Source organism: Labrus bergylta, chromosome 22 (assembly GCF_963930695.1).
Source record: "Labrus bergylta chromosome 22, fLabBer1.1, whole genome shotgun sequence".
Lineage (NCBI taxonomy): Eukaryota > Metazoa > Chordata > Actinopteri > Labriformes > Labridae > Labrus > Labrus bergylta.
The window spans coordinates 4,884,495-4,909,584 of NC_089216.1; the positions used below are offsets into that span (position 1 = coordinate 4,884,495).

A 25,090-nucleotide genomic window follows, 5' to 3' on the forward strand; every position below is an offset into this window, starting at 1 on the left:
ATAAAAGAGAAACAAGTTTCATGTTACTCTCCTTAATCAAGAGCCTTTTAGATTTACCTCTCAAGAGGAATGACAAATAAGATCTGAGAATTGAGCAAAATGAATTTATGTTATTGAGTTCCGACTGGGTTGGAAAATTGCAACGAAAGGAGTCACAGAGGGAGGAAACTGGAACCACAACTTTTTTTTTTTTTTGTTAAGAAAGATTCCAACATTTACTCCAGAAACATAATACCCAAATAAGGGTTCAGTTTTCATCATCGAGGCGTCTGCCAATGTTCCAGTATCTACTGAGGCTGGGAATGGGGATCGTTAATCCTTATTGATTCTCCTTAACGATACCAGATTTATTGATACCACTATCGATACTTTCTATTTTTTTGCGAGGGGAACAGCATAATGTCTCCTCCGCAAAGCTTTATTTACTCAAATTTCCCTGCCAAAACCCAACATTTTCTTTTTCTTAACGTTACCTTTGAACACATCATGACAACATTTTGTTTACCTTCGCCTAATAGTCATTTTAATGAACCAACCTTGACCACATCATCATGTAACTGGCTTTTAGCCTGCCGATTTCAACAATGGCTTATAACATCAAATTACTATATTTAACTATCAGAACTTGCTACAACGTTTGGTGTGCCGATCCCCCCCCCCCCCTATCCTACAGTTGAGGGTTTTGCATTTTGGTTTAATTTGATTCACAGTTCTGCAAAACTTTAATAGACAATCGATGAATGTTTGTGCTCCAGGGATTAGATTGAAAATCGAGGAAATTTCCACAAAGAGTTCCAAATAATCCCTCGACAATCCGAGAAAGACTTTTCTTTTAAGAGTTTAAAACATTTTGGGTAAACTGATCTTTAAACCAATTTGAGTTAAAGTAGTCCAATACTTGCCGATCTACAAATCATTGCATTGTGCATTACATTTGTCCATGTCTTTTGCTTAATAAGGCTTATTGACTGTTGACTTTTAATGTATGTTGAAACAGTTAGTCGTATACATTAATTTTTTTTTTATTCCATTAATTAGTCAGAAGTACTCACAGCTCTTTGTGTGCTCTTGTGGTTACATGTATGTCGGTGTTTTCCACCCTCTCATTTTCCTCTCAGCTGTAGAGGATCAGCGGTGGGGAGTTTGTGTAGGCAGAGCCAACAATCAATCCTCCCAAGTGACACAAAAAAACACACACATACCACACACACTGTAGGCACTGTGTGTGTGTGTCCTGCATACAGATACCCCTTATTTTTTGGCACAAGCTTGCATTACGCTGGAGGGTAAAGGTTACGGAGAGAGAAAGAGAAAAACAGAAAGGGAGACTTTCAGCAGCTCAGTGAACACTCCAATAAGTACCAACATGTAAAATGTGAATGTGTTAATGGATGAAAAGAGTGCTGGAGTTGTTGTTCAGAAGTGGAACAGATGGCGCAAAATGTGCTGTTCTTTACAGAGGAGGAGTGATTCATTAGAAAAACACAAACATTTCAAAACCCACATCACTGAGTGAGCAAACAAGCTCAGACACCAATCCCTGACTCTATTTTAACAAAAAAAAAAAAAAAACAATATGAGAAAACCAGATATACAGTATGAAGGAGCTGCAGATTTTTTGTTGCATGCCGTGCAGACCTGGCTGCAACTGGCCGGCCGAGGCTTTACTTCCTGCCGTCACCATGGACACACTTCCTGGCCCCAAGTTTAAGGCAGCGGAAAAAACAGGAGCCAACCAGTGAGAGAGAGAGAGAAAAGAAGAGAGTGAGCAGATAGAGAAAGGAGAGCAGAGACGATGGAGGGAGGAGAAGGAGGAGGAGAAGGAGGGGGGAAAAAAAGCAGCAGCTGGACTCAGCATCCGAATTAAATCTGGAGCTAATCCCTCCTGCATTGTTGAACACAACCCTCTTCCTCTTCTCTCCCGCTCACTCTTCCTCTCAGGGATTTATGGAGAGACATTTTGCAGACACCTAGGCTCTCATTTGTGGAAGAAAACACAATGTGGAAGAGGCTTCAAATGTCCCGGTTGCATATTTAGCTTTGTAAAGCAACGTCTTTGACAGCAGGCTCGCTTATCCGTACCGGTGTCATTGATTATGTAGGTTAACATGTTACGCTGATGATAGACTTCTTTAAATTACAGGTATAACTGGATAAGGTTGTTACATCTGCATGTGATTGCTTAGAAAGGTTTATTTTTATTCAAACTCAACATTTTTAAGATATTAGCTTCTATAATGTTTCCTGCAAAAATGTCACCCCTGTAACTGGCATTCAGGGGCGTGTCCAGACCAAGCCACCCCAGGTTTTGCAAAGCTGCAAGTATTTTTCTTTACATATCAATAGAGCTTTTTTTTGTTTGTACTTAAAAATGTAAATCAAAACTTTGTAGATCTATTTTACAAGACAGGTGCATGAGAAAGTAATGCACTCTGTCTTACTTCACAAGAGCTAAGTGGCATTTACGGGACCAAAACATTAGACTGTGCAGGAGTTTGCATGCACTTTTTTAAAGTACTTAATTGTGACTTTGCAGCTTTTCATTTCACTGGTGAAGTTAGAAAGGGTTTATAATCAAATTTAAAAAAAATTATTTATTTGTGTGTTGTTTACATATCACACTTTAGGCCACCCCTGCTTAAGTCAGCGCTCCTGTTGGGCCACCCCGGTCACAAAAGTCTGGACACGCCCCTGCCAGCATTGATCTAAAAAAATCCCATCTTTCCAGCTTGAATAATTACACATTCAGCAGATATGAAAAACAGTAGCAATATTAGAACTTATGTTCTTCATGTCTGTACAACAGCTGATCATATCCTGAACTGGGTTCGTAAAGCTGTTGCATTAGGAACCACATGTGTCCAGCACTTTTTATTAGTATGTGATGAAGAGTCATAGAGACACAAGAGACACGAGTGAGCTGAGTTCCTTGAGCTGCCTTCTGCTTCATCTAAATGGCAAATGCTTCATGTGGCGTCTGGAAAAGAGCAGATGGCCGCGACTGAAACCAGAGAGAGAGGGACAGAGACAGATGTGATGAGCAGAGACACAGGAAGAGACGAAGAAGACGACTGAGGAGATGAAGGTAAACTGGTGAAAACATTAGCAGAAATACCGTGTGTGAGTTATTGAGCCCTTACATGTATGAACACACACACACACAGGTACACAGTCCCCTGTGCTTCCTCCAATCAAAGCCAAGCCCTGTTTATTCCTGGACAAACCACACTGGCTCAGTGACCCAGAAGGGACGACGGTCGAGCCAAACGAGACAGCGGTGGCGGCAGTCTCTGTGCAGTCACGCAATGCACCCCCCACAGAGCTGCATCCACATCCAGGTTTAATTCTCTAATCCATTAGAGTCCTGCTTCTCTGAGGCGAAACAAGTGAGTAACCTTCTCGAACTGCTCAGTAGATGATACAAGCTGTTTATGCTTCAAGGTGCTTTAAAGCTCCAATGCTGCTGTTAAAAATGTGATTTAATGATGTAGGTGTCGATAAAGAGAGGTTTAAGTGACATTACTTCTTAGCAGAGCCATTAAGCTGGAAATGAGGTCTGTAAAGAGAACGTTTAGAACAACCACAAATAGTGTATTTTCTGAAAAAGTTAGCAAGCCCAAATCTTTTTTAAATAAACCTTGCCTTTACCCATGAGGTAAAAACCAAAGAATTACAACATGAACAATCAATTTCGTCAAAAAGTTAATAAAGAAAACAGGACATTTCCTGGATGTATCGGCCTTGTTTGCTGTCTTTTCCACGAGCTAGATTTGGAATTGGAGTGTAGAGACATTTTGTTTTTGTCAGGCTAATAACCTTTCCAGAGAATGACATGATGGGTGTGGTGTTAGCAACAACAACAAAAAAAAGATTCTCAAAGACAGGAAGACACCCACTCCACTGGGCGTCAAAAACTGGTTGCATGAAGTGGTTTCGGTTAGCCACATTCAGAAATTGTGAACCAATCATTTTTGGGGTTATTTGTACCCAACCCAAGGGTTTTTATTTGTGTTTGGTTTACTGTTATCATCAAAATATGTCATAAGAACATTGTTCAGAAAAGATAATATTCAACATGTAATTCTTAATGAGAGTTTCATGCAAAGCTCAATGGTAGCCAAAAACAGCTTCAGCAGGAAACCTCTTTCAAAACTACAAGTGGTACTGTTTCTAAGTGGATAAACTACATTTCCCTAGAGTGTTGTGAACCACCAAAATAAGAAACACTCACACATTGTTCAAACAAATTGAGTTGAATGGTTCTGATACATTATTTGTTGGATTGTGCACAAGACGAAGTGAGACATACACGAGAGTGTCATCGGCTAATTGGCACACACTCCATGAAGAAACAGCACACGCACCCTAGAGAGTAACTGTACAGGCAGATGTACAGCGAGGGAATGCGTCACACTATGTTGGAAGAAGATTATCTGACATTAATCCTAGCGATAGATAATCAGAGAACAGGTAAATCACATTGTCTTAACACTGATCTGATAGCGCTGACAGGGATGATATCATGAGGTGTCAGGATCTAGTCTGTCCTACATGTTCTGTCTGGCTGACGAGTTGAAATGCCTCCAAACGTCAAACCCAGGGACAGTCCGTTGCATTATTCGGACTGAATGACTGCCCACCCGTCCACACTCCCAATTTTTTCAAAGAAGCCAGAGTGGTCAGTCGCCAAACATGTCAAAATGTGACACTTATGGAATCCCTTGTGGCTTCATTTCTGGCTGTGTCCTCTATCTCCAATATTTTTGTTGGGATTGATTTGATGTATAACGTATAATATGTTGGGGTCACAGACGGGGGGAGATGAAAGAGTCAAACCTACAAAAAACGTTCCTCCATGGAGCAGGATTCCTAGGACTCATCTGAAACCAGTCATCATTGCGATTCTTAAAAGAAGTGGACTTTTAATTGAGCTACGTTATGTACGATCTATGCAACATAATTTGTTAATGTATGTTAGCTGCGTAAGTAGCATGCGTCGATTCAACATCTTTTTTATTCCTTTACAGTTGACAAAGAGTCCAAAGCAGCGATTAGAGTGGGGGAATAACATGCAGCAAAATCACGATGGTTGGAGTTAAAGTCGAGCCACCCGCTTTAACGACAATAACCTCTGTACATGGGGCGTGTGATATAACTGAAAGGCCATCCGCAGCCCCAATTAATAAATTATTTAAACCCGGCAGATCATATCGAAGTCCGTACCCAGCTTTAGGGCCACTGACCATGCTCATTTAAAGAGTTGGGAGTTGGGTTTTTTGGAGATCTGGACATGAGTTTGTATACATGTGTCTAAAATTCAAGTATCAGATGATTGATCAGGATTTGAAGAGACAGCATTCAGAGTAAATTCCTGACTGTATTCCTTTGCATCTGCTCTAGATTACGCTCAAATAACACCACCACACATACACAGTGAATGCCATTACTAGCAAAGAAGACTTACCTCTTCTAACCTTTTATCCAATCACGTCAATTTATTTCCAATTTTTAACTTCAACACCATTTTTTTAAAATTGATTACTTCGTTTCCCCTCGTTCCCAATGCAAACACAGTCATTTCAAGTGTTCCCTTGAACAAATTGTAGTATAACGTGCCGGCAGAGCTGTCGGCCTTGTTTCATGACACTGTCAGCTGTCTCACACTTAAACACCGGAAACAAACAAATGGACTGGAAATAAATGGAATCATCTCAGCTCGCTGCCTCGCTCACATCATGCAACTTCAAGACCGAGGTTTCTGATTTAATGTTTGTTTTGAATGTACAAAAATCATTGAAAATGCTTCACATAGTACTATGATGATCTATACTTGCATGCACTGTGACAGCCAGTGTTCACAAAAGAACACAGAGATGCAGCAGTGTGTCAGAGCAGTGTGTGGTACGAGCCAGATTTGAGAAATCATGGAAATGTATTTGTGTCGTCGACGCTTCATTAGCGTTTGGGCTCTATGGAAGATAAAAATATCTCTGTGCCTCCGGGAGGAGAAGGGATGAGGAGGGGAGGGGCTGGATGTGTGTGTGTGTTTCTGAGTGTGAATATGTGCAGAGACGACATGAGGAAGCAAGATTTTTTTTTTCTTCTTGTTGCTGTGAATGTCTATGTGTTTCCGGTCTATTTGTGTGTTATGTGCACGAGTGAGACTGCAACATCATTTCTGAACAAAAGCTGCAGGAGAAAAAGGTGCAAATTATGAGTTGACGTCAGCCTCTTCAGACTTCCTGCTGTGAAGTCAAAAATATCTCTCCTTTCTTCAATCTCTAGCTCTTCTTCACTCCTTCTTCTTCTTATTTTGCCTTCATCAGAACCACACTGCAGGCTTTTGTGCGCATGAATGCAGCGGAGCATGAAAACATGTTTGTGACCGCAAGACCCGAAATATTCAAATTAAAAACACGTCTGCTTCCATCTCTGCTTTCCAGGCTCCTACTAGAACATTTTCCCTTTCATGTAACCTACTGTATGACTAATACACCTCTGTGAGCTGCTCTGACAGAGAATGAAAGACCCTAAGTGAGCGTCATTACATAAAATTGTACTCATTTCAAGTCCATTCAGTTTGCAGCGACCTGTTGGAAAATGACGGTGTTTTAACAAGTCTTTAACAACTGGCTCCCATGCCTACAAATTGCTGCAAAAGCATTTCATGAAACGTTTTTTTCTTTTCCCACATTTTTTGGTACAAATGTATTTTGCGTTTTGGGAAATGATTTTGATTCATGAAATTTTTTCATGTTTTATACCTTCAGGGCCACCGTAGCTTCAGGTGTTGCTGGCGGTAAATACAGCCTTTAATTCCCTCCTAAAATCAACGTTTCCACTCCGGAGTATGTGCGACAAAGCCAGGCAGACAGGTGGCCAGGTAGTGAAGCAGGAAAACTAATTAAGAGCCAAAAACACTGCAACACAGTCAGCCTGCAGGGAAACTCTGTCAGATGTTTTGATCTGTTGTCCAATAATCGAGAAAATCAGATCAGGAGTCTAGCTGGTCTCTTGTGATCGGCCGCTGACGTGTCTGGCTGTGTGTGTTACAGAGGCATGACAAGAATTAAATTTAAGAAGACAAGCGAGGAAAGGCCTGAGGCCGAGGAAGAGAGAGGGGGATGAAGAAGAAGAAGAAGAGGGGAGAAGGGCATTGAGATGTTAAACTCAGGCAGCCTGTCCTAAGTTACGCTTTAACTGGGCTCCGACTACAACCCGTCTCCAGAAGAGAAGATGAGAGCCAGATGGCGGAGCAGTTAATCTAATGGTTTCTCATTTCCTCGAGGGGTTGAAGTTCACAGAGCAAATTCATCATTTGAAGAGGAACAAGGTGAAAAGAGGAAATCCACTGTGGACACGACACAGGACGGGAACATTCATTTTTAACTAAAAATCTGATTACAGAGTTTAAAGCCCGCTTCAGTCCTTACTGTAACCACAGTAGAGCAGCCTGTATGAGGAAATGTAGACAAGGTGTAGATTCACAGTCTCTGTGGTGGAAAATGTAAAACATAAAATGGAGTATCTGCATTGTGCTGTTAGTGCTGGGGGCTTTGTAAATGACAGAGGACCCCTCTCTTTAAAGAAATAGTTTTGTCGAATTTGCTCAGTTAATTTCTTGCGGTGAGTTTGGTGAGGAAATTACAGCCTCTGTGAAACTAGCTTTACTTAGCATGTAGCATAAATACAAGAGCCAAGAGGAGACAACCACTCAGGGACTTAATTCATTTTGATCCGAAAACTAAAGGAAGTCTCTCCTAATCCTAAAAATGGTCAGGCAAATTGTAATGATCTGTTCATTTTTGTAAATTTTGTTTTTTACAGAGCGAGAATAGCTCCCTGTGTTTCTATTCAGTATGCTAAGCTAGCTAGCTTCTGGTAGTAGCATTATATTTAGTGTACATACACAAAATTGGTATCCATCTTCTCGTCAAATCCTCGACAACAAAGTGAAAGAACAAACTTCCAAATACAACCAGTGATGAAGTCGTTTCTCTCTTCTTTCTGTCTTTAAAGAGAAAAACACATGTAACACTTATAGTGACGTCAATCCAGACGACTACTGCAGAAAAACCACATGTAATTTTATTTTCTCACATCCTCAGTCTCCAACACCAACAAAGCCTTCTCTTGTTGCTTTTCTTCTTCCATTCACCCCTCAGAACATCTCCACCAGCTCCACCCTTCCCTTGCGTTCCCTTCTGTTAAAACATTTCTCTTTTTCTCATCGCACTGCTCACCAAATATCACACTTTCTATTTTTTCCTGGTTTCTCTTTCTGGGACTCTTTGAACATCAATCTATTTTGTGTGATCCCTGTATTCTACACTCTTGATCTTGTCGGCTTTGTTTCAAATGCTTTCTGACACACTTTGCACTCTAGAATTCAAAATGATGCGAGTCAAGCTACAACAAGCTCTGTGTGAAGTAAAATGTGAATGAACCCTGAATGTCAGACTTTCATGCTTAGGATTGAGTTATGTCAGACAGTGTCTGCCTAACATTGCATGTTGTTTATTTATTCATAAAAGTTGGACTTTAACTGTACACATGGATTTATAACACAGTTTAGGAAGACTCTTCCTTGATATCTCTCCTGTGTTTACGGTTGTTGATACACAAAAACACATTTCGTCTGTATAAAAGAAGGTAAAGTTAGGACCATAATGTTGTTTTTTCTACCCTTAAAAAACAAAACTAACACCTCCACCACTCAAACAGTTTAATTGATCTCGACTGTTTGTCTGCAATAAGGAAACAAAGCCAAAGACACAAGCACAGAGGCCAACTGACACACACAACTGGGTCAAATTGTCTTACTGCGCAGACATGCAAAGCTAAGCTAATAAAAGGCCTGCTTTGACTTTGATGGTGCCGGGTTTGTATCCCACACAACACCTTTGCATAAATAACTTCAAGCGGCACTAACTGAACAAACAGGGAAGAAAAAAAACAATGTCCTATTTGGCTACACATGGAAAAATGCAGCTAGAGTTTGAACAAGACAGGAAAGATAGAAGAGTTTTTCCATATCATGCCAATGAATGGAATCGTTGCTAAGAGTTGGGAAAAACCAAAGCAGCTCAATCTTTTGAATAAGACATACAGGTTTCCTCCAGCTACCATCTCCACTCCATCAGCTGCATATTGTAACACCTTCTAGGTGTAATCATATGTTTTCTATCTGTGTCTCTATTTGATGGACAACTGCACAAACCCAGGTTCTCACCTTTTTTTCGAGCTGTTACCAATGTGTGAACGTTGTACCTTCAATGATGTTTTTCTCTCCCTTAACGTATCAGCCTTTGTGGTATTTGTAAGTGTGAAGCAGGCAACTTGTTGTTTTGTTCAGCTGCTGTTTTACTTGTCGAAAGAGATTACACGGAGGGGATGAACCCTCTCACTCAACGCTTGTGTTTAAAATACTGAACGTTTTTTGTAATCATCCCCAACCCCCTTCATCTTAAAGTGATAGTCAAAACTGAAACAGATTGTCTGTCAACCATTTGAGAACCAAATGGCTTACCAAAACAGCTCGTTCTCATTCCCAGGTCGTCAGATACAGATGTTTTATCATGGCTTTTGCGTCTTATACGCCCTTGAGCGTCTGTGTGAGATCCATTGAGCTTACCTAACACCAATGTCGACCCATCTGCTGCAATACTAAACCCTCAAAGCAACGATTCCAGCTATCCAGCATGTTGGGAGATTAGTGGATGAAGTACGACGGTCCAGTTGGGTGGCGATTGAAAACGATGGATTGGCCAAACAACCAAGAACTTTCAACACTGGGAGACTGGGGTTCAAGTCATGTGGGGCAACGAAATCCAACACTGGAGTATTATTCTTACCCACAGCCTTGTGTTTTTAACCTAGTGCAATTACATTTTTGAATCAAAACAGACACTTTATCATGATGTTATACTTGTTGAATAACTAGAGTTCAATAAAATCTGAATTTCAGGGCACCTTAAAACATACCCGTAAGGAAACAGACATACTAAAAATCCACCGTAGGATACAAAAGAAACACTTCAAAGAGACACTTGAAGGCCTTTAAAAGACATTTAAACACCTTAGAGTATACTCTCCAAAGACTAAAGGATACCTTGAAATAGATATAAAAGAGAGTCTTTCCAATGGCATCAAAGGTTACATTAAAAGTGAAACTCAAGTGTATATCAAAAAAGACATTGGCAGCTAAAGAGTTGCTAAGTGTGACTTCAAGGTGCATGAGATGCATTGGGGGCATTGCCGGTGAGTAAAATGTGTGGTTTTCACAGAGACGAGTAGCTGTGGCATCTTGAATTTGGGTCCTTAGAATGGCTTCCAAAAGGGATCACAATTTAAGGGGCGAGAAAGGCACATCAACAAATACATAGAGCTCAGAACTTATTTCACAGTGCATGACAAATGAGCGCATGGCCGTGGTCCGGATGCCGGCATTCTCCACAGTTGATAATGGGGCTGTATCCCACTGTAACGCACAGTTCACTGAAGCTGGCTCTGCTCCAGATGGAGAGGCAGCGCGGAAAAGGAACAGGATGCCATAACCTCCCCTTGCAACAGTGGACAAGAGACACAGCTGCAGACACACAAATACACATACACACATACACAAGGATGAACAGGCCAGAGCACCCACGCCTGCATCAACCCACATGAATGCTTGCATCTCCAGAAAAACAGACACACTCGACATATCTGCAGAAGCCTATATGTTTTCATGTAACACGGAAAACAGACACAGGCAAGCTCCGCAACATGCATAATGTTCCACAAAATCATTAATATTTGCACACAACCTTACGTAACACACACTTGCTAGCATTTGACAATAGAACAAAGTAAAGGTGGCTGTGGTGTAGAAAGTAGTGGAGGAGTGAGAGGAGGAGAAAATGCCTTTTGTTGTATTTTAAGGCTCCATGTGACAAGCCTGGATGTGTTAGAGGATTTGTCGCTGAAAAGTAATAATGTTATTCCGCCTTATTCTCACCCGTTTAGGCGAGGAAGCCAGAAAGCCTCCCGTTCTGAGTTTTCTACCAGAGATGGTTTACTCCCTCAGAAGCTCAGAGAGGGGAAAATGAAGCTCATAACAAGGACTGCACATCTCTTATTTCAGCTTCTCCCTTCAGCTGTTTCAGTGCTGCAGGTTCCAATCTCTATAGCCATATCAGTAAAGTCTGCAAAAAGTCTGGTTTGTTAGGAATGAAATATGATGTATTCATGGTCTTTCGTTTGTAACATGCCCTGTTGTAATAAAACCAAATAATTTAAAATCACTTTACAAAGTTTAACTGTGTACTGAGTTAATTAACACTGCTGCAAATGTTTTAATGTTTAGTAATCCTTCTGGCAATTTCAAATTCCTTTTTTCCTTTCATGGATGGGTTTTAGTGTCCAGTTATGCCTGCAACCTTCACGCACACAAAAAGCAAGTGCACATCTGAGACCTTTAGTTACATAATAACAATTCTGTGCCTCTTTGTTATTTTTGCAGGACTCAAAAGTACCTGCAAGTGAGAGAACTTATATTTTTAGACGGTGTTAACTTGCATTTTGCCTTTTATCCAACATAAAAACACACTGCAGCATGGTTAACAATCATGCTTGGAACGTAAGATTCTGACTGACTGGTAAACTGACTGATAGGACATATGGCAACCATTGTTATTTCCCCAAATTCATTGTAAAGGTTTTTTTTTTTGTTCATGTAGAAGAACTCATCATAGAGCTTTTAAAGCACAAAACATTAGAGCCCAACAGATAGAAAAGGGAGGGAAGGGTGGATCGTAGGCTGAGTCATCTTTAGTTACAGCCATCATCTGAGCTGAAGGGGGAGACGACACACACACACACATCTGTATCTCCGTACTTGTGAGGACTGTAAATTTAGGCTGTGCGATGTGACCAAACTCGTACACTGAATTCACTATGTATATTATGTTGTCGGTGATACATTTTGTTGGCTGAACTACTGGCAAGATTTCCATGAAACTAAGTGAAATCAAAAAGTAAACACCCATTGAAAACTGGAGCAGCTCTTGGCCTTGGATTTTTATGTTATCCGTCTTGCATTTCTAAATTAAATGACAAAAAAACAAACAAATACCAATAAGTGCCTTTTATTTTCAAGTATTTCGTTTAAAAGTAGAAACTACATATTGCTTGACAATTCTTGTCAAAAAAACGGTCTCTGGTGTTGTGTGTCCACTTGAGAAAAAGCTGGTCGGAGGTCTCCCGTTCCAAATGACCCTGTTCTTTGTAATGTTATTCTCCTATCTGTTTGTTTGCAAAAGCAAAGCAAAACACTGTTCAGATTACAAAAAAATAAAAAATAAGAGATTTTGAGTACAATATGGAAGAAAATGTTTTATCATCTCACAATACAACCCCAACACAATTAGCATAATGCAATGTCTACACAGACCTTCAGAAGAGAGGACCAACCAAAATATCCTCACTTTACAAAAAGGTCCTCGGTCCCCATGTCTAAAACGGGCAATGGTCCTCATATGAATAGATATACAAGTACAAACACACACACACACACACACACACACACACACACACACACACACACACACAAAAACAGATGAGAGGCAACTCTAATGGCAGCTTCCCCCCTATTTCACTAACAGGGACATGGAGTCAAATGGTCAGGGACTGTGGGGAATAGCTGTCTATATTCGAGGCATTGACCCCTCTCTAACACACAAACTAACACACGCTCTCTAACACACATACAGACACACATAAATGGGCCAGATCCCCCAAAAACAGTCCATTAGTGATTAAACAAGTTGTTCAGTCTAGATGTTTCAGACTCCAGGCGTGACTCAAAATTTCAGATTACTTTGCCTGCTGATCTGCCTCCACCCCTTCCCACTCTCTCGCTCTCTTTCTCTCAGTCCTCTCTGTTGCTCTATTAGTGGATTGAGCACTCTGGTAGCAGGGTGGAAGACGGGTGCAATTCATAGGAAATGAAACTCAGTCAATCATCCCTGCTATGGGGAACATTAGACATCTAACTGGTGTAATTTACCCGCCTGCGTTCATCGCCTCTGATATGGATTTCCGTAATAACACAACGGAAGATGAATTCGCAGCAGGACTACATGTGCAGTCCTGCTCCACATTATCGATGTGATAACTCAGTCTAATGACTGTTCCTGTTGCAAAGCAGGTCTATTAACAATTTTTTATAGCCATGTTGCGCTAGGAAGTTGACTGACGAGTATTTAACGGCAAGATCTTCGATGTATTTTGAAAAATAAAATTAAAAGCCAAATGGAAATGCTAGCATGGATGTAGCTTCCACTCACTAACAACGGTGGCCTGTACCTAGATGGTAATAAGCTCAAACTGTGCCTCGCGCTACTAAATATGCTCATAACAACCATGCTAACAAAGATGTCTGAAGGATACAGCAGTCAACATCATAGTTAAATGTGTTGCATGGTAGCATGGTAATTAGCATTCAACACAAAGTATAAATGAGGCTGATGGGTATCTCAATAGTTTTGTAGTCATATTCCATAAATTACATTATTAAATCTTAGTTATTTGTGTTTTTCTAAATCATTACAAATACATGTGAAACAAGGAATTATAATAACACTGAGTAGTAGTAGGCTATCATCATGAAAGATAGCTAATTAGCGTCTTGGTTACAGTTTGTTTCTAGTGTTACTTTAATCGAAAGAGTTGCTTTCATTCAATTGCTGCTCATTTAAGGGAACCATCAAAGACTAATTTCTTTAATTACACATCCTTGTACTGTAATTGTGCAACTCGATGCCATGTGAGGCCTTTTAAAAGACGCATGAACAAAACGCTACAAGTACAATTTACTCTATCTATCCAACCTGTCAGGAAAACCAACAAAAGACCTTGTGTTAACATGAGCAACAAAGCAGCGCCATGATGACTAAGAGGGTTTTTTTTGTGTGAAATGAAGGGCAAATACAGTAGTGTGTGAGTCAGTCTACTCAGTTTTTACACAGCATGACTTGTATTGTAAAAGGGTTTCATATAATTAAGAAAAAACCGAGGATGGATGACAGGTTTGAAAAATGACAACATTTTGAATCATTTTTAGCATAGGGTTAAATATTGCGAATGATACATAATTGGTGGGCTAACTATGTAACATTTTTAAACGCAAATACTATCACTAAATACCATTTCTTAACAATTGTGAACTATTTAGGTTTGTTGCAGATGTATCATTGCTATACCTATAGGTTCATGGTAAATAAAGCTATCAAACCTCACTGCCTCCTACAGGTAGATTCAAGTATTATACCTAAAAAAATAAAAAGATTAATGAAGAGATTCCACTTGAAAAGAGGGGGCATGCAAGTACTTTCAACTTGGTCAAATCTTATTAAACTAATGAATAAGAAGACGTTTCACACCTTGAATTTAAAGAGTTGTAAAAAAAAAAAAAAAACGGGAAACTAAGATGTGACCAGGTTGAAATTAAATTACTTTGTGGCTTGTTGCTTCCCTCAGGTTTACGAGACTCGTGAAAAGGTCTGATGTTGATGCTTTGAGTCGTGCCTTTGTGAAATGGTACAATGCATTAGTGCGACTGCGGCACCTCCAGCTCTGGGTAGGTACACAGGTCCCCAGAGGATTACGTAAACCATGTACATAGAGCGAGTTTGACGCCTGCATCGCATTTTATCAGTGTGAGTCGTGGAGAGAGGGTACACGTTGGATTCGTGCATGAACTGTGTCTGCTTTTTCATCGCTGTGGCGGGGAGGTTAACCCTTTTCCTGAGGCTTTTTGTTTTTAACCACGCATACAGCTGCATGAGCACAAACTCCTGAACACAAGTACACAAGGGATGGAGACGGAGGTAATGACGTAAAGGCAGGCAAAGACACTGTCTGTTCTTCAGCTAATAAATTCAGGAAGCAGGCAACTTTTTTGAGATGCTTGGCACAGATGGATGGCTGTGACTGCTGCGTGAGGGAGAAACAAACAAACAGCAGTAAAAGCCATGCGATTTTTTGATCCAGCAGATGTCGCCCTTGAGCACCAGCATGAAACCAAAACAACTCGCGGTGCATTGTTATGTTAGCATGCTAATACTAGCGATCTTTATTATGCTGGTATCTTCACACTGCATGTAAATTTACCTGAAATGAGCGTGATCTAGAAACACAGTTAAGCAGTGAGTACAGTATGTTATTCTTCTTTTCTCTAGTCCCTCAATTAAACAACTTTTATACACGAGGGGAGGAGTCAGCCGGCCGGCCCGGCGATGTAAACAAACAGAAGATAGGACTCTGAAAACTCTGACAGCATCACAGACAGTGGGACTCGGGTGTTACAGCCATTGTAGACAATCATGACTCACAGAGTTATTTTCAGAGGATATACTTGATTTCTATTACATTTAAGTGTGAAAAATCACATATAAAGCCCTTAAGCTACAATGCTTACTTTAGCAGCTGGATTCGAACCAAAACAGCACAGGCTAAGTCCTCGCCTATCGCATGACAACAACCAAAACTGGCAAAGAAGTTAGTTCTCCAGAGTTTCTCCAGTTCAAATGTTATTAACCCAATTTTTTCATTATTGTACCAAGTTTTTGAGGTGTCTGTCTAATCTGTTTTAGTCCTGTTGGCTCTTGGCCTCCAACGCTGTAAAAGAGTCGAATTAAATTATTTTTAAAGAAACTTCTGATTTAAATAATATATTAAAGACTTCACAAAGTGTACTATTTGTTTGTCTTCCAGGCTTGGCTTTATACCACAGTACTTTAGCTTGTGCCAAGCCGCATAGATGAAGAGTTTTAGAACGTCTTTCTACCAAAGAAATAGTCCTTGTGAGAACAGCACAACATCACTTTCACTTCCATTGTTTTAAAAGTACCAATTTTAAATTCAAATGAACACAACCATTAAAACTCAATTACTGGACTTTCCTGCTGACACCTGAATGCACCGCAGGTTTATTTTCTCAGGTTAGTGAATTTACTGGAAATAAGTGGCTCGCCTGAAAAGCTACTTTAGGAAATTGACCTAAAATGGGAAAGTTAGTGTTGATATAGATGAGAAAGCCTCGATGAATGCATCAGTAACAACAGCACTGCGAGGGGCTGAAGAGCCTCTGTGGAGCAGCTGACTGCAGAACATCCAGCCTCGTGATGTTTTCTATTAGACTTCAACAACTTTGATTGAAACAGCGGGGTTTTACGCTGGATTTACACGGGGAACAAGTAGGGGGAAACAGCTGGATAAATTCTGCAATCGTGTATCCGGCAACACCTGAACATCCACACACAAACACACAGTGCAGCGCTGCATCCACCTGCCCCCCTCCTGCTTTATCGAATCAGCTCTTATCAAATTCAATCAGACCCACTGAGGCATTTCATTTGGAGTAGAGTGGCAGAGTAGATTATGCACACGGATGACGGGGAACGGCTTGAATCAAAGTGCGCTAAACAGAGTGTGTGTGTGTGACTGTGCACGTCAGCCCATCTGTACTGTTCTTGTTTGTGTGGCTCTGCCCGTCTGTGAAGGCTTAGGTGTACAGTACTGTATGTGTGTATTCCAGTTTTTGTGTGTGTATGCGTGAATCATTTCATCCATTATTGTGGCCACTGTGAAAAAGCTGCCAGTCAGACAGATTGGGCTTTACGGAACACTTCTACAACTGTATTAAAGCAAAGAACAACCCCTCAATGTCTAAATGAAATCCACAGAATCACTCACCAATTGCAAATAAACACACTAAAGTTATACCTCATGATGCATTTATGCTCAGCCCCTGAATAAAAATGTAAAAAAAAAAAAATCAGCATGTTGTGTTAGCACAGATGCTGAAACCACACAGGGCAGATAAACAGCATTTAAAAGAAGCTTTGAGGTGGTGTAGGCGTCGCTTGTAGCACAGCAACCGAGCTACCACGCAACCAAGCTGGAGGGATTTTTTTTTTTTACTGTATCCATGCGGCTGGAGACAGACGGAAGAAAAGGCTTAACCTCTGTGGTATTGGGGATTTGAAAAATAAATAAACCACTGCACATCACTCTGCTTCAGATATACAAACTAGAGATGCACTCATTGTGAAAAACAGGGCTGATACTGATGTTGTTTCATAACGTCTTCTGGTGTAAGTTCCCATAATGCCAACATTGTTTCTCATGTTTGACCATGAAAACAAATCAGAGTTTGTCCAACAGGTGACTTCCTCTGCCCCAATAAAAAAAAACATCTTTAGCACTTAGTGACTGATTAGCCCCAATTTTTTTTTTAAATACATTTTTGGAAGTTATTAAAGGCGATATATGCGATTTTTCACACTTAAATATAATAGAAAACAAGTCTGAAAATAACTCTGTGAGTCATGACTGTCTACAATGGGTGTAACACCCGAGTCCCACTGTCTGTGATGTTTTCAGAGTTTTCAGAGTCCTATCTTCACTTTGTTTACATCGTCGGGACGGCCGGCTGACTCCTCCCCTCGTGTATAAAAGTTGTTTAATTGAGGGACTAGAGAAAAGAAGAATAACATACTGTACTCACTGCTTAACTGTGTTTCTAGATCACGCTCATTTCAGGTAAATTTACATGCAGTGTGAAGATACCAGCATAATAAAGATCGCTAGCATTAGCATGCTAACACAACAATGTAGCGCGAGTTGTTTTGGTTTCATGCTGGTGCTGATCAAAAAAATATAAAGCCTTTAATCGATTTAAAATTTTAGCAGAGAAGAATAAATAAACATAAATAAATAATTTTTTTGGTCCCACCTCTATAATATGATCATTTGTGATAAAGCAAACGTGAAGCATGGAATAAAAACCAGTGATGGAACTGGAAATGTGGACTTCCCCTTTAAAGGCATGACTTCCTTTTTTGCCGAACAGCCGATCATCCGTGTTCTGTCCGAGCAACAAAACAATAAACTGTGTTTCATGTTGACATTTTTTGAAACAGTGGGGGTGGTACGCTCGACTCTGGAGCTGGTTTCACTGCGGACCTGAATGTGAGTCCTGATCATAGATCATGAAAAAACAACAACTAGAAAACAGAAGACTTTTTCTGTTTTCCTGTCCTGAAGAATCAATCCCTCTGGACAGCTGGAGGTTGTACCAGTGTCTCGTTCAGAATGAACTTGCTGTGATAATGCGTGGCTTTGTGTACAATGACGCAGCTAAAAAACAAGAAGTTATTTGACTAACAAATGAGGTTCAGCTCCGAGTGCTCCTAACTGATGATTCATATCATTGCAGCCTTTTTAATACAGTTAGGGCCAATGGGAAAACAAGTCTCTGAGATCATTATTTTAAGAAGATCAACAGTTTGCTCTGTGTATGAGAATGGATAATGTTCAGTAAATAAGTTGTTATCATGTAATGATCGGGTAAATTATCACTAGTATCGCACGACTACAAAGGCAAAATAATTTGAAACTAAATTTGGACTTTGAGACGTCCATTATTGTTTTTTCCTTCCTTCCTTAGCTTCTTTTAAATAATCCCTCTTTTAGTTTCTCTGCTGTTTTTATTCTCTTTTCTTTTCCCCTAGAGAGAATCATCCAGAGCAGCAGGCTGTTTTTCATAGAGACAATTTGCTATAGAGAAACATCAGACCTGGGGATGCTCTAATTGACCAATCAGAAACAAGAATTTAAAGGTTGCATATTATGCAAAATACACTTTAACATGTTTCTCTAACACTTATGTGTCTCTAGTCTATCTACAAACCCCCCAATGATGAGAAAAGTCCATCCTCTTCTTCTGCCTGCTCCACTTTTCAGAAAATGTGTGCTCAAACAGGCCGTTTGGAGATTTTCCCTTCATGACATCACAAAGGGCAGTAGCCTTTCCCCCAGGTGAGTGACACTCCCACAGCTAGGTGTTTGTTCTGCCCTCTGAGTCTGCCTTCTCACCGTAAACAATAGAGCATGGAGCGAGAAAGACCGAGCCACTCAAGCCCTTCCAGAGAGAGGGGGCGTGGTCAGACACAGCTCATTTACATATTTAAAGGTACAGACACAGAAACAGCCTGTTCTGAGCAGGGCTGAAATAGAGGGGTTTATAGACATGATCAAATACAGGATCAGAGTGGATTTAGAACAAGAAACTTCACACACGTTTTAGGGAGCTCTAAGACTTATTTAAACTTTTTAAAAAGGAGGAGAATATGTGACCTTTAACACAACTGGGTAATGATCTATCAAAAACACAGGAACAGAGAAAGAACATGAATATTTCATTAACCCCAGAGAGGATTTTTTTCACTCTCACTCTGCTATTTACACAGAAAATGCACATAATGCACCAACAAGATCCTATGGACCATTTACTAAAGGAGAGATGTCAGAGTAAGGGGACAGCACACAAAAGGGTGCCGGAGTTAACGGTTTGGTACCTTGCTCAAAGCCACCTCTCCAGCAGCCAAGATTAGAGAAAGAGCTATTAATAGAAAATAATTTCATATACTAGAAAACTTTCAGATTGTTGTATGAAGGTGTTAAGAATGAACTTGTAGAGGAAGAGGATTCAGAGCATGATACAAACTATTGTATTATTTATAAAAAAAGGTTGGCATCTGTTCCACTAGAACACATTCAGTTTGTTGTAACCCCAAGATCTGTTGCTCGTTGCTGTCCAGAACATTTTGTGTTTGTTTACATTTTCCCTGCCCGAGTTAGACGGTAGCATCTGCTCCACCAGTGTAATCTGTAAATGGATACCTACAACAGAGCCCTAGAAAAAAGGAGGCGGCGGCCGAGCGGGAAGGCGATGTAAGCGAGCCGCCTTAGCGCAGATTAGAAAGGAGGTGATGTAACGTGGCCGACTGACACCGACCTCGCTGTAACTCGTAGCTTCCTGAGATCCACATGGAGAAAAGTAAACAGGCGGAGGGACGGGGAAACAAAAGGCAGGAATGGTGTTCTCTCTCTCTGTGTGTGCCAGGAGACACATGAGGGAATTTACTGCTGCAGGAAGCCATCTTTTTAAGAGCCACGGGGAGGCTGCTCTGCTGAACATCACTTGCTGTTTTTCAGTATTTGTCCTGTTTGTCCAATTTGCTTTGCTGACACGCCTCCCTGATATTGCTAACACTGGGTTTTATTCAATATGAAACGTTGGCCCGTCAGCATCTTCAGCACCTGTATCTTTTTCTTCAGAGGCTTTTGTACACTCACAACAATGCGGCGCTGTAGTTAAACTTCTCTCCAAAGGACAAGGACTCACTTTTTAGTGCTCGGAAGAAAACAACAGAACAAAGGGAGCCACTCTGAAGACATTGAAGGATGTTATGTTATAAAATCATACAAGTTTTATTTTTGTATGATTTTTTCAAGGCTCAGTTTAAGAGTGTGAAAAGCTTTCAGGACTTAGATAATGGGGAATGAAAGATTCTCGTTGCTCCTTGAAGAGGGCCAATGCCAAATGCAACATTACATTTAAAGTGTTTTTTGTCACGACTGAAACTTTTTTTTTTTTTATCAAAAAACAAACAAACAAACTCCTTCCAAATTCCAAATTTTGCATGGTTGATATAATCACCCGTACCGGTCTGTGATGTTTAATGCCAAATGAAAGCAAAAGTGGGTAAAGAGGAAACAGATCACATGATGGTGAGTACAGTTTTGTCTGAAGGAAGCTTTGATTCCTCTTTGTGGTTGCAGAAGTCCATAATCAACTACAGACATTAATGTTGGGCTAAAATTCTACCTCGCAGACTTTGGTGGTTCCACCTTGTTCCTATGGTTACGGTGAGCTAAAAAGTCAATACCTGAAAATCAGAATGAAAAGCAGTAATCAAAACGATCATGTTTTTCCTTTGTTTTGATCCTTTAACCAGTTTCTTCTTCTTCCCGAAACAGTGTTTGACTCAGCGCCTACAAACACTCGACCACAAACATTCCCTTGGCGGCGGCCTGGGGACAACCGACACCACAAACACACACACACACACACACACACACACACACACACACAAACACACACAGGAAGTGAACCCGAGAGAGGAAGCTCATTTTTGCTGCGCTGCCCAGTTTTCTTCCCCCCCCCTCTGTCCGAGAAGACAGATCGATATGTATCAGAGAGGAGAGGAGACTGGCTCCCAAAAAGCTGAGTCAAGGCACACACACACATACACACACACACACACAAACACACACACACACACACACACACACACACTTTGTACCAACACATGTCAAACACCTCTAAATTTGACCTTAATCATAACTTGGTCTTGTCCCTGAAACAATGACTTCACCCTGAAAAATGTCCTTTATGGGTCAGGGAAACAGTCAGCACTTTCCAACTAAATTTATCTTTCACATTCTACCAAATATTACAGACACTTCAGAGAGAGTAAAAATACTCTCTCACTTATTCTATGACTAGAATTTACCATGGACTGTATAAAAAAAAAAGGGGCAACAAGACAGCTTACACAAAGTGAAGCCAAAACATTTTAGCTCCTCGTACTGACTGGTTGAAGTAGGATAGGATAGGATAATACTTTATTGATCCCCAGAGGGTAAATTCGGGTATTGCAGCAGCAAGACAGAGAAATAATTTATAGTAGAAAAGTAACCTCCAAGACCGGACCTTCAAATCTGACCTCTAAATCTGACCACCGAGACCTGACCTCTGAGACATGACCTCTGAGAGTTGACCTCTGACACCTGATCTCTGAGAGTTGACCTCTGACACCTGATCTCTGAGAGTTGACTCAGAGGATGATGACGATGAAGAGTTAAAGACTGTTAAATGATGAAGAGCTATGTTAAAAAGTACAGGTAATAAGCCCCGCCTCCTCCGTGATAACAGATTGGAGGGTGGACATGGGATTGTGTTGTTTGATGCTACGATAAGTGGGGAAGCTGCATGTATGACATTCACGTTTACAAATGCGACTCCTGCGATTTTTATGTATTTATTTGGAGATATGACAGGGGAGAGAGAGACAGTGGGAAATGACAAGCGGTATCCGAGCAACAGGTCGGATTAGAAGTCTTCAGGGGCGCAGACACTAACCACTAGGCTACCTCATCATATTAGCATTTTATTGGGAAGTTTATGTGTGTTTTGGTTAGAGAACGGGGTGGGATAGACATTTCCTGGCTCCACCAGCTGATACCTACTACACAGGCAACCGGCCCCATGATGTCACTAGCCGAAGATGGAAGCGCGTGTCTCGGTATTATGGCTTCTTTTTCGCTCAATGAGGTGGAGACAGGTCACCCATTTTTATATACATCCAATGAGAATGTACTGCAAGGGACATCAAGTGACTGTCCAAACAAAATAACGTTGTCTCATCTTTTATTTTACTGGTTTGGAATTATTTATCAGCATGTAAAATGTGCACGCTGCGGAAATGGACTGACAGCTGTCGTGCTGTTTAAGACTTTCTCGTACTGTGAATGTTCAGGACACGGGACAGGGAGGTTGATTAGATGCAGGCGTGACATATAATGTATCTCGAGAGCTTTCTAGATCAGCAGCAATTTCACGACGACTGATTCATCCTGTAAGTCATTTGCAAAGCTCCTGCGTGGATTTTGGCGACCCCTGTGGACAAAGTGGGAACTTGTGTGTTGATTTGCTGATCTTTTTAAATGTTAGGTAGTGTCTTGGAATCTCAGCTGTTTCAGACATGAAAAAATACCAAATGGAAATCTGATGGTCTTGTTTGCTTTTGTAGCTCATACAGAGGCATTAATAGTCTTTTTTAGTTTGTTTGCTAACGGCGCTAAAAACTCCTCACAGGAGATTTAAGCTAAAATGCTAATTCTTTTTTTTTTTTTTTTTCTTCTGGTCTAAACAAACAAGAAACTGGATGACACACCCTTGGGCTCTGTATCCAATTTTGGAGGATTTTTTCATTAGTTTGACGTTAAAATTAGCATTAGCTTCAATGCTACTTAAACACAAAAACGGGCTAATCAGGGTTCTTTGTTACCCTCAAACACATGAAAACAATCTCACTCAAAATGGCCTTTACAGCTTTATTTTTTACTTTTTTTTTTAACCTTTCTGCTTATTGTGGAGATATAATTTGATATGTGTTAAAGCGTATTTTGAGCAAAAATGTAAAAGCACAATTTCTTGACCGTACAAAACTGACCAACTTTGCCCGGGATACTAGGAGACGTCCGAGTCACACCCACCCCCCCCCCCCCTCTTCCTTGCAGCTGCATACAAACATGTTGGCAGGCCTGGTACATCCATTCATAAAAGACCCTCTCCCCTTTCCCCATCCGTTTACACACAAACACACACACATCCTCACACGCAGCCATCCGGGACGGTCACAGGTGGTCACCGCTGGTTTCTAATCTCCCCTTTCCTCTTCCTGGATACTGGGAGAGTGTAAAGGCAAGTACACTGCTGATAATCTGCTCCAGAAGAGCCGCAGTTATCTTTTTTTGAATACAGACACGGGGGGGCCAGTAAAAGCATCGCACACACATCGGGGGGGAGTAACCCAATGAAGGAAAAAAAAACCATGATATAAATAAAGTTATATTCAAAAAGAGATGTAATACTGCCACTTATGTTACCTCTCTGACAGAGCAGCATGAAAAGGACAGTTAAACACTTGAATGCCTTCAGGGACACTAAAGGAAATCCAATTAGCTTAATCAATGGTGTGTTAAATGCCCCTCTTGAGGATGGGAAATTCCCCACTCAACCATTCAAAAAGGTCACACTTATGACTGAGTGGTGTCAAATCGACAAGACGTGGCACCTTTTGGACGTGGTTACTTCACAGACACAAAAAAATCGTCCTGAAGATTTTTTACACGGTCAAGTTTTTATTATTATAATTTTTTTTTTTACAGCTATTCTGCATCCACACAACAACATGTTCTCCAGAGTTTACACAGCAGATTAAAACACCCCTGAGGGACTTGAACGCCCCATTTCTTCCAACTCCTGCCATCATCTGTGAGCATTTGAAGGCAGCACCAAAAGCACTTTTTTTTTTTTTTTACAGGCAGACTGTGAAGTGGCATCATGTAACGGTATGTGAGGAGAGAAATGATCCATATCTGTGAATGGAGGAGGCTGACTCACTCACAGCTCGGTCCCATCAATGAACTACACCCTTGAGAATTTTTTTTTTGTCTTAAAGAAATAGTCCCCTCTCTCTCTCTCAACACTTAAAACAAGCAGCAAGAAAGAAAGGAGTTAAAAAAAAAAGATGTACTCACCCTGAGCGCAGCAAATATGAGTCAGCTACAGACAGGGAGAGATGCGAGTGTCTACGGGAAGATAATCTCCTCTGGATGTCACAGAAAAACAGCTCTGTGGGGGGGTTGGGGGGGGGGAATGAATGTCGCTTCTTTTTTTTGGAGAGGAAAAACGTTCTGCAAAGGAAACGAGAAAAAGTCCACTCTTGTCGGTTTCTTGTTGTTCAGTTGTAGTTTTTTTTTTTTTTTTAGTGTTTCATGAGACGAGGCCGTGATGGAGGGGGGGGGGGACACGGTGTGTAGAGGAGCTGTCAGTCAAGTGTTTGGAGAGAATAAAAGAGAAAATGGTAAAAGGGGTAAAAAGGAAGGTGTCGTGACTCTTTCCGTAGCTCTCTGTGTCCGTGTGCTGCTCCGCTGTCCGGCTCGCTCTGTCACCGGCTGCTGAAACGTGGAAACGCCTTTTCCTCTCTCTCTCTCTCTCTCTCTCTCTACCGCACTCTCTCTCTCTCTCTCTCTCTCTCTCGGTTAAGCACGCTGTCTGATTCATCCATAGATCGTCTATTTTAAAAACGATGGCTCACTCTCTCAGTAGCGACACCAAAAATCCAACGACTGCAGGAGGGTCTTCATCCTCCCCTAAAATGTTATATATATATATATATATATTTTTTTACTTTTACTTGTACCCAAAGTAAATTAAAGGCTTTATATGTGATTTTTTTTGATCCAGCAGATGTCGCCCTTCAGCACCAGCATGAAACCAAAACAACTTGCGCTTATTATGCTCGTATCTTTTCACACTGCATGTAAATTTACCTGAAATAAGCGTGATCTAGAAACACAGTTAAGCAGTGAGTACAGTATGTTATTCTTCTTTTCTCTAGTCCCTCAATTA

At 40.8% G+C, this 25,090-nt stretch overlaps 1 protein-coding gene across 1 annotated transcript in view; it reads right to left on the bottom strand.

The window, feature by feature from the left end:
* Window positions 1-24,653, bottom strand: part of LOC109995187 (proliferation and apoptosis adaptor protein 15) — a 50,374-nt gene extending 25,721 nt beyond the window's left edge. The window contains exon 1 of the mRNA XM_020648833.3: window positions 24,217-24,653. The gene's annotated coding sequence lies outside the window, so the exon portion shown is untranslated. The remainder of the gene's footprint in view (window positions 1-24,216) is intronic.
* Window positions 24,654-25,090: the final 437 nt, after the last annotated feature.